Genomic DNA, 8,292 nt, shown 5'->3' with positions numbered 1-8,292 from the left:
GCAATGCGGCTCGCCCTGGTCCGGGCCGCGCGCCCCGGCGGCACCCGCGCCCGCGCTGCCCGGCCGCGCCCTGCTGCTCGCTCCTCGCCATGCGCCGCCACGTGCGGCCCGCGGCCCGCGCCTCCCAGCGCCTCCGCCGCCTCCGCCGCCTCCGCCGCCGTAGCCCCGTGCTTGCACCGCGTGCACTGACGCCTCCTCCGCGCCCGCCGTCGTGGCGCTCCCGCGTCCCTCCACCGCGGCCGCATCGCGCTCCGCCGCCTCCAGTGATGACGCCAGCTTAACCGCCTCCGCGTAGGTTAGGGAATCGTCCTCGGCGAATAGCCTCTGTCGGATGACGTCACTTCTTATCCCGCATACGAATTGGTCGCGAAGGTTTTCGTTGAGGTTGGATTCGAACTTACAGTTTCGAGCCAACTTCTTCAGTTCCGCGACGTAATTGGCTAGGCTTTCTCCGCTGACTTGCCTGCGTTGTCGGAATCGATATCGTTCGGCGAGGGCAGACGGGGTAGTTTCCAAATGACTTTTCATCATTTCGACCGCCGTAGCATATGTTAACTCCGACGGCTTCTTTGGACTAGCGAGGTTTACCAATAATTCATATGCTTCACTGCCCATTACCGATATTAATGTTGGTAATTTCAGTCCATCCGCAATTTTATTGACTAAAAAATACATTTCTAGTCGGTCCACGTAAGACGACCACACGCCGTTTACGACATCAAACTCGTTCACTTTTCCCACCGACATTGTCACTTTATTTATGTCTATTTATTTGTGTTACCACAAAAATAGTTATTTTACGTTTCACACGCACAAAATAAAATCCACAGCCTCGTACGCCAATGTAATATTCGGGAGCAATCAAACACCGAGAACGTCCAGTAAATGACAACGTATATTTCTGACAGACCGATATCGTCTTGCCACAGATTACCCTCAGTATCTTACAATAATAAAATATACTGAGATACCCACATACATTACACTTTCCACCCTCTGAGAGTGTATGGCGTAGTATGGATTCCACGATGTGGAAGCATACTCTAGGTTACTGCGCACCATTGCATTATAGAGGATGATTTTAGTGCTCTGCTTAAAACCTTTACTATTTCGTTTTAGAAAGCCAAGCATACGGGCAGCCTTAGTGACCGCCTTATCAACATGAGAGATAAAAGTTAACTTGCTGTCGATGACAACGCCCAGATCCCGAATTTCCCCAACTTCACCAAGTACTACGTTATCGATCCTATAGGTGGTAGCAAGCGCCTTTCTTTTTCTGGCATACTTAATGTGAAAGCATTTAGTAGGATTCAGGGTCATATTGTTGGCGTCACACCAATCTTTTATTTTGTTTAGATCTATTTGTATAAGGTTGGAGTCAGCAAGGGACCCAACAGTTCTGTAAACCTTAAGATCATCGGCGAACATGGATATTTTGCAATGTTTGATTTGAGCTGTTAGGTCGTTGATAAAAATTAAGAAGAGGACCGGGCCCAGGTGTGAACCCTGGGGAACTCCAGACTTAGACAGATATGTGTCCGAATCATAGCCATTAACTGCAACACGTTGGTGCCTGTGTGTCAAGTATGACCTAAACCAGTTCAGCAGAGAACCACTCACACCAAGTACACTCAGTTTTTCCAAGAGAAGCCTATGATCGACCTTATCAAATGCGCTGCTAAAATCAGTGTATACTGCATCTACTTGGGAGCCTCTATCTACTTCCTCACATAGATCGGATATAAAAGGTATGAGATTCGTCAGTGTAGAACGACCAGCCCGGAAACCATGCTGATGATCCGATAGCATGTCATCGACAAAGGCTGACACGATTGGACATAGCACAGACTCGAATATCTTTGGGAAACATGAGAGTATTGAGATAGGACGATAGTTCTTAATATCGTCTTGCCGACCTTTTTTGAAGACTGGTATGACTCGGGCCTCCTTCCATGTACTGGGGAAAACACCTGTTTGAAGCGAGCAGTTAAAGATAATTGACAGTGGCAATGCTAGAGCAGGGCCACAGCGCTTGATGAATAGGGGAGGTATAGCGTCTGGGCCAGCCCCTTTGAATGCGTCCAACCTTTTAATCGCATTGAGTACTTGTCTCTCAGTAAAGCTTAGTGAAGCGATATGTTTATCGTTCAAGGGCAATTCATAGCCGAGGGCAGAGGGATCGACAGTTGGTGAAGGCACCGGTTCTGAATAAACAGAACAGAAGTGCTGAGCAAAAAAGTTGGCTACATCGGCACCAGATTGTGCAATTGCACCATTTAACTCCATATTTGTAGGTATTGTTGAGAGGCCACCCCTTTTGCTCTTAACATAACTCCAAAAAGCCTTTGGATTAATATGCATGTGTGATTGTATTAAGTTTTTGTAGTCTCGAAGACATGTGTTGTGAAGCTTGTGAGATCGTCTTCGAAGAAGATTTTAAAGCTGACCTAGACGATAGATTAGGTATTAATTATTTTTATCTACTATTACTACGTCTATGATCTGCGAAATCAGTCAAGTGCGAGGATATGTGCAATAAGGATTTATTCTGCCAAAATGTACATGTAATGTGCCTTAAATTTTTTTTCGTTACCCACATTGTTAACGCCTCGCTGTACGAGGTGGGGTGTGACACCACACCCCAGTCCTTAAAAAATCGCCATAATTTTAAAAATGTGGAAGTGCTGAACTTGAAATTCTCAGTAGCTGGAATTATGGCGCTGCTGCTTCGATCAGCGTTGCAAAATCAGTCCATCGGTGACTACCAACTGAGTTACATGCCTTTAAAGTGCGTGTGGGTGTCACACACCCCACCTGGTACGGGACGTTGTTAAAAAGTTTTAAAAATAATCTAACAGTTTTGGTGTAATTTATATATTTTTAGCTTTCTTAATTGAATAAAATCCAATACAAATAATATTTTTCGTGATTTTCACGGAATTGAAATTTTCAAGCACTTTTAGTCAAATGAGATGACTTTTAGTGCGAATCTGGAAGTTTAGTACTGAGATCCGAAGATGTATGTGAACAACATACACTTATGGGCTACAATTTATACTTGGTGATACAATTTATGGGCTACTGAAATAGAATAACATATTTTATGAATAAATAAAATTGTTACGCTCCCATTTTATGCATTGAGCAAACTCATTTTCTTTCATCAGAATTGTGGTAAATTGAAAACCGATGATCAAAATAAATTATACCCTTCCAGTTTTTAATTTACTTTTAAATTATAAGTAAATATCTTGTACTTTGGTAAATAAAAACGGATGTCATAATTAAAGGCACTAATTAAAAATTATACATAAGAAACTGATTCCTAAATAACAAGAACAACGGAAATTGTGTCTTTTTGTTTTTTTTTTATGATTTAAATGTTATAATACATATTTTCAGCTCAGAGCTTTTCTTAAACCTAATTAGCATAAGTAAATAAATAAATAAATAAATAATTAATTCAATTAAAATTTTATCACTTTCTATATTGGGGTATGTCATACCCCACCTGGTACGGGACGTAACTTTTAGTCACCTGGTACACGGAGGGTTAAGAAAACAGAATAACAGAAGTATTTTATTTGATTAATTTAATTTTGCGTGTTTATATTTTTACACTGCATTATGTGTTGATTTTAATACAGCTCTACTATGCGTTCGCGATAAGTTTGCCGCTGGCGATATGACGTCACTCGAAGGAATGCGTCTATAACTTTAGCAAACTATATTGAACATATTTTTTGTTTATTAATATTGATAAAAAAATTACTACTCCGCCCGCACGCCCTGCCCCTCCCTTGTGCGTAAACAAGTCGGTGCGAGCGAACAACGTCGGTCACGAAACGTGGGATAATATTTTTTACGGAACCCTTGCGGCCTTTCCACGGAACCCCAGGGTTCCGCGGACCACCTTTCGGGAACCGCTGTTCTAGACAATGTTGCCAAGGAGAACCGATGTAGGTAGTTATGTAAAAAAATATCAAATCTTATGTATTGTATTTTATTTTTCTTTATTCAAAAAACCACAACTCTTTATAATATTAATACAAACGAGTATTTTATGTTCTTACATGTAGAGCCGTATGGTGACAGCAGAGTAGAATACATTTGTCACCAACCCCTACTCTTCCCGCGGGTGTCGTGAGAGGCGACCTAGGGACTACCTACACAACAAACAGAGAACGGGCAGCAGCGCTCTCTGAAAAACAACAATCTTTTATACTGCGATCTCTCGGGATCGGGATTATGGCAAAACCCTCCACTTTAGTGGAGGAGGCTCATAGTCCAGCAGTGGACTGTAAAGGGCTGTTGATGATGATGATGATGCAGAGCCAAGCTTCTAACTCTACCAGCTCTAATTCTAGACCTCAGGCCGTTTTTCTATCGTCACGGTGAAAAATGTATTCACTGTTACTACCATCTCTTTTATAACGCGAACAGCTAGGGACTGGAATTTGCTGCCTGCTGCTGTCTTACACCATAATCCGGGCATGTTCAAGGCGAGAGTGAATAGGCACTTACAGGGCAGATATGTACCATCCTAAACTGCATCTCACATAAAACCAAGTGAAATTCTAGTAGTCACTCTAGTCAAGTTAACTTTCGAATAGAAGCTATTATAATTCCCTAAATGTCCCAATAACACCGATTTAAGTAATACCAATATCCAACAGATTTGTATTTAACTTCTTAACCCAAATGGGAAAAAATAAAACGGTTTTTTTAAATTCCACCAACCGTTTACAATAAAGACGGGATTCGCTTAATAGCTTCGCGTTAAACTGTAACTTATTTGTATGCGAGGATTCCAATTATTGGAATGCAAACAGAATCTTTAATGCCCTTTTAATTTTTCCAATACAAAAGGATAAGTCTGTCGGCCTGTTGGTTCATTCGAGTAATAAATCCAGATAAGTATTAGTGGCTTCAAATGCCTTATGAGAGTTTAACTGTGCACTAATAATTTTTTGTTTGTATTGAATAGGCTCCGAAACACGCTTTAATTACTGCACTAAAAGGCCAAAAATTCCGCCGTTTCGTTTAGAAGTTCCTATGGACACCTTCCGACTTCATCATTAGGACCCTGGATATCATCTAGCACTAATGTGCTCGAAAAGACAAATCCAATGAACACAAACTCGATGCGATTCTGCCGTTTTGTTTAGGAGTTCCTATGGCCACCTTCCAGTCATACCATAATATTGTATTGTCATCTAATCTACATATAATTGCCAAGTTTCATGATGATACAAGAATTAGAAAAGCGTGTAATTCAGATTCCTAGATTCCATTACATAGTTAGTTACATACCTACACGACGACCTAATAAAAGCGTGTTAAAAATCATGAACGTGGCTGATACGAACTTTGACGGGGCAGTTAGTTTTAATATTTTGAGCCTAATAGAGGAACTTACGTTAGTGCCCAATAACATGTCATATTTTAGGGAATAGCATCCACGGCTGGACATATTAAAGTCGCAGCTTGATCTTCCGCTTTTATCATTCCACTGGAGTGCAGGTGCGGTTTACTTCCCCAGTCGATGAAGCACTGATGTAGTGCCATGAGTGCCCAAGCAACTGCACTCAGGAGGATTTAATGAATGCTGCTGACAACGCCACTCTTGTAGCGGAGTTTTGGGCTGACACTGTGTAGGTTTGTTGTCGACACGCTAAGAAGAAGATTCCACTGCCACTATCTTCTGTAAGTCGTCGGTCTATCAAGCAGGAGGATGTTTGTAAGAAGTGGTCTCCATTCAAGATCGAGAATCCGAATTTACTCCAAATTTCATGGGTTCTAACTCAGAATTCCTTTCTGTAATGTGACTTTAACCTTCAACCGGAGCTGCGGAGGTCTCTATGCCTTCATAGTTACAATGTATGTCATGTATACCTATAGCACATACTTACATAATAATCACCTAAATATTATTATCAAAATACTCAGTTGCTACCTCTATAACAGCTCCGAAAAAATATCTAGGTACACCTAGACTTTTTTATCACTAAATTGTTACTTAAAAACCACAATTGATCAATATGCGAAAAATTATCACTGATAGTAATCTGTTGATAAATAATTTATCTTGTTTCCGATAATCTTAAGTATCATAATATAATATTATAATTTTTCCTATGACGCGAATTTGTTATCAATTATCAGCTTTATCTCATAACCAGTCAACACTGGTATTGATATCGATATTATTAATAATAATTAGTAATACTCCCCGCGTGATTGAATCAGAAATGAGGAGATCCGCAGGAGAACCAAAGTGACCGATATAGCTCGCAGAATTGCTAAAATAAAGTGGCAGTGGCTGGGGCAGAAAAGTTCTCGAGTGGCGACCACGGGCTGGAAGACGTAGCGTGGGCAGGCCTCTTACTAGGTGGACCGACGATCTGTAAAGGTCGCGGGAAGAGCCTGGATGCGGGCAGCGCAGAACCGTTCATTGTGGAAAACCTTGAGGGAGGCCTTTGTCCAACAGTGGACGTCATTTGACTGTAACAAACGAACAAACGAATTAGTCATAACAAAACTATTAGTAAATATTCACAGACTGAAATAATTTACTCCTTAGGGGCCATCCATAAAGTACGTCACACGAATTTCATGATTTTTTTACCCCCCCTCCGTCCTTGTCACAGGTGGTCACATTTCTAATACCCCCCACTCCCTAGTGTGACGTCACATGTTTTGCAATTTCACATCGAAAAATTATTAAATTAACAGCAGTTCCGAAATTAGTTTTATTTCCATTTAAATTAAGTACATTTTTTTATGAAATCAACATTATATCAAATATTTAAAACAATTGAAATGTGATGTCACGAAACTTAGGACCCCTCCCACCCCTTGTCACACCATGTCACACTTTGTCAACCCCCTCCCCCCCTCTTTACGTGTGACGTACTTTATGGATGACCCCTTATAACTTATTACAATTTTTAAAAATCTTAACAATAAAACTAGACCAGCATTTAAGTCTCTAAGAAAATATGATTTAAATTTTAAAAAGTTATACATAAGTTTTTGTTTTATCACCACAATTACTGAAACTATTTAATACCTGAAAGCTTAGTATCTAGAAACCAATAACGTAGCGGTTTAAGGTTCCGAAAAAACATAGCATAGTGGAATAACTTTTCCATAGTTAACTGTTTCATTAAAACACTCCATCTCATTTTAAATTGACATCAAACCTTTAAACATAAGGTCTGCAAACAGACTCCTATCCTGCTAAATGCACCGCCAAAAGAGCTGAGTCCATATTTGATCCATTTTATCCGCGGCCTACGAAAATACTCGGACACAGCGACATTTCGGACGGCCCAAAACTTTGCGACCGTCCGGCAACTGAATTATCACCACAGAGGTTCTATTCCGCAATACAAGACAAACATTTTAGTCTATATCCTTCCCTTTTACTCCCTTACTAAAGCGCGCTCCACGAGAGAGACAGAGATAGAGAACGTAGACGACGCGCGCGGCGCGGGTAGACCCGCAGCGTTTACCAAAACAAAACTACGAGTACCCGCAACATAAAAGCCCGCGTATGGGCTTAAAAATTCAATTTTCCACCGGCTTTCGGAAAGATTTTATTCGGATTTTCGCAATCAGTTTTCTGCGTGTAAACAAATTACACCCAGTCGAGTGCGCACTTCGCTTATTTTTAAAATAACTTTATGAAAGCAGCTTCTCTTTAACTACTTATAATGTGTCAGAAGCGTAGATCACACACACGCCTATTACAGGGCATCATAAAATGATCCTAATATTTTTCAAAATACATTCGCAACCCAAACCTAACAATTCGTTTACGCCAACTCAACAGAAATTTTCAGGCAATCAGCCTCATTTTGTCAGCTCTAATGCTTTCAAATCGATAATTCCTCCACAATTTAAATTTGGCCTTCCGCCTAATCAAGGCTACAAACCCTTCCAGCAATATGGCGTTTTTTTCGGCGGTAGTCGGCAAACACGTTAACATCAGCTCCCCAGAAAAAACTATTTTAAAAATAGTTATAAGGACATTTTCATAACAAATTCCACCAATAAATACTCATAATACTTCGCTTTACAACATATATTGGAGTGAAAGTCATCTAATGTGTATTTGGTGAAATAAGTGCACATACCTGCCGGCGACTGTTTCACACATTCACTCTACTGCACAAACGAACCGAGTCAGCTGCACTTTATCATGGACGGCCTTGGGAGCATTGTAGAAACCCAGCACGCACTCGAGCAGTCGCTCATGAAAATGATGGCCGAGTTTGAAGCACACCT

General features: G+C 40.9%; 1 long non-coding RNA gene across 1 annotated transcript; it reads left to right on the top strand.

The window, feature by feature from the left end:
* The first annotated feature begins 6,583 nt into the window (after window positions 1-6,583).
* On the top strand, window positions 6,584-6,785 carry LOC135083485 (uncharacterized). The gene is made up of 2 exons (XR_010259621.1): window positions 6,584-6,653; window positions 6,684-6,785. It is a non-coding gene; the product is annotated as an uncharacterized LOC135083485 (long non-coding RNA).
* The last annotated feature ends 1,507 nt before the right edge of the window (window positions 6,786-8,292 follow it).

The sequence above is a fragment of the Ostrinia nubilalis genome, chromosome 23 (genome assembly GCF_963855985.1).
Source record: "Ostrinia nubilalis chromosome 23, ilOstNubi1.1, whole genome shotgun sequence".
In the NCBI taxonomy this organism is placed as follows: Eukaryota; Metazoa; Arthropoda; class Insecta; order Lepidoptera; family Crambidae; genus Ostrinia; species Ostrinia nubilalis.
Note: the sequence above shows the minus strand (reverse complement) of the source record. Positions and strands in the feature narration are given on the sequence as shown.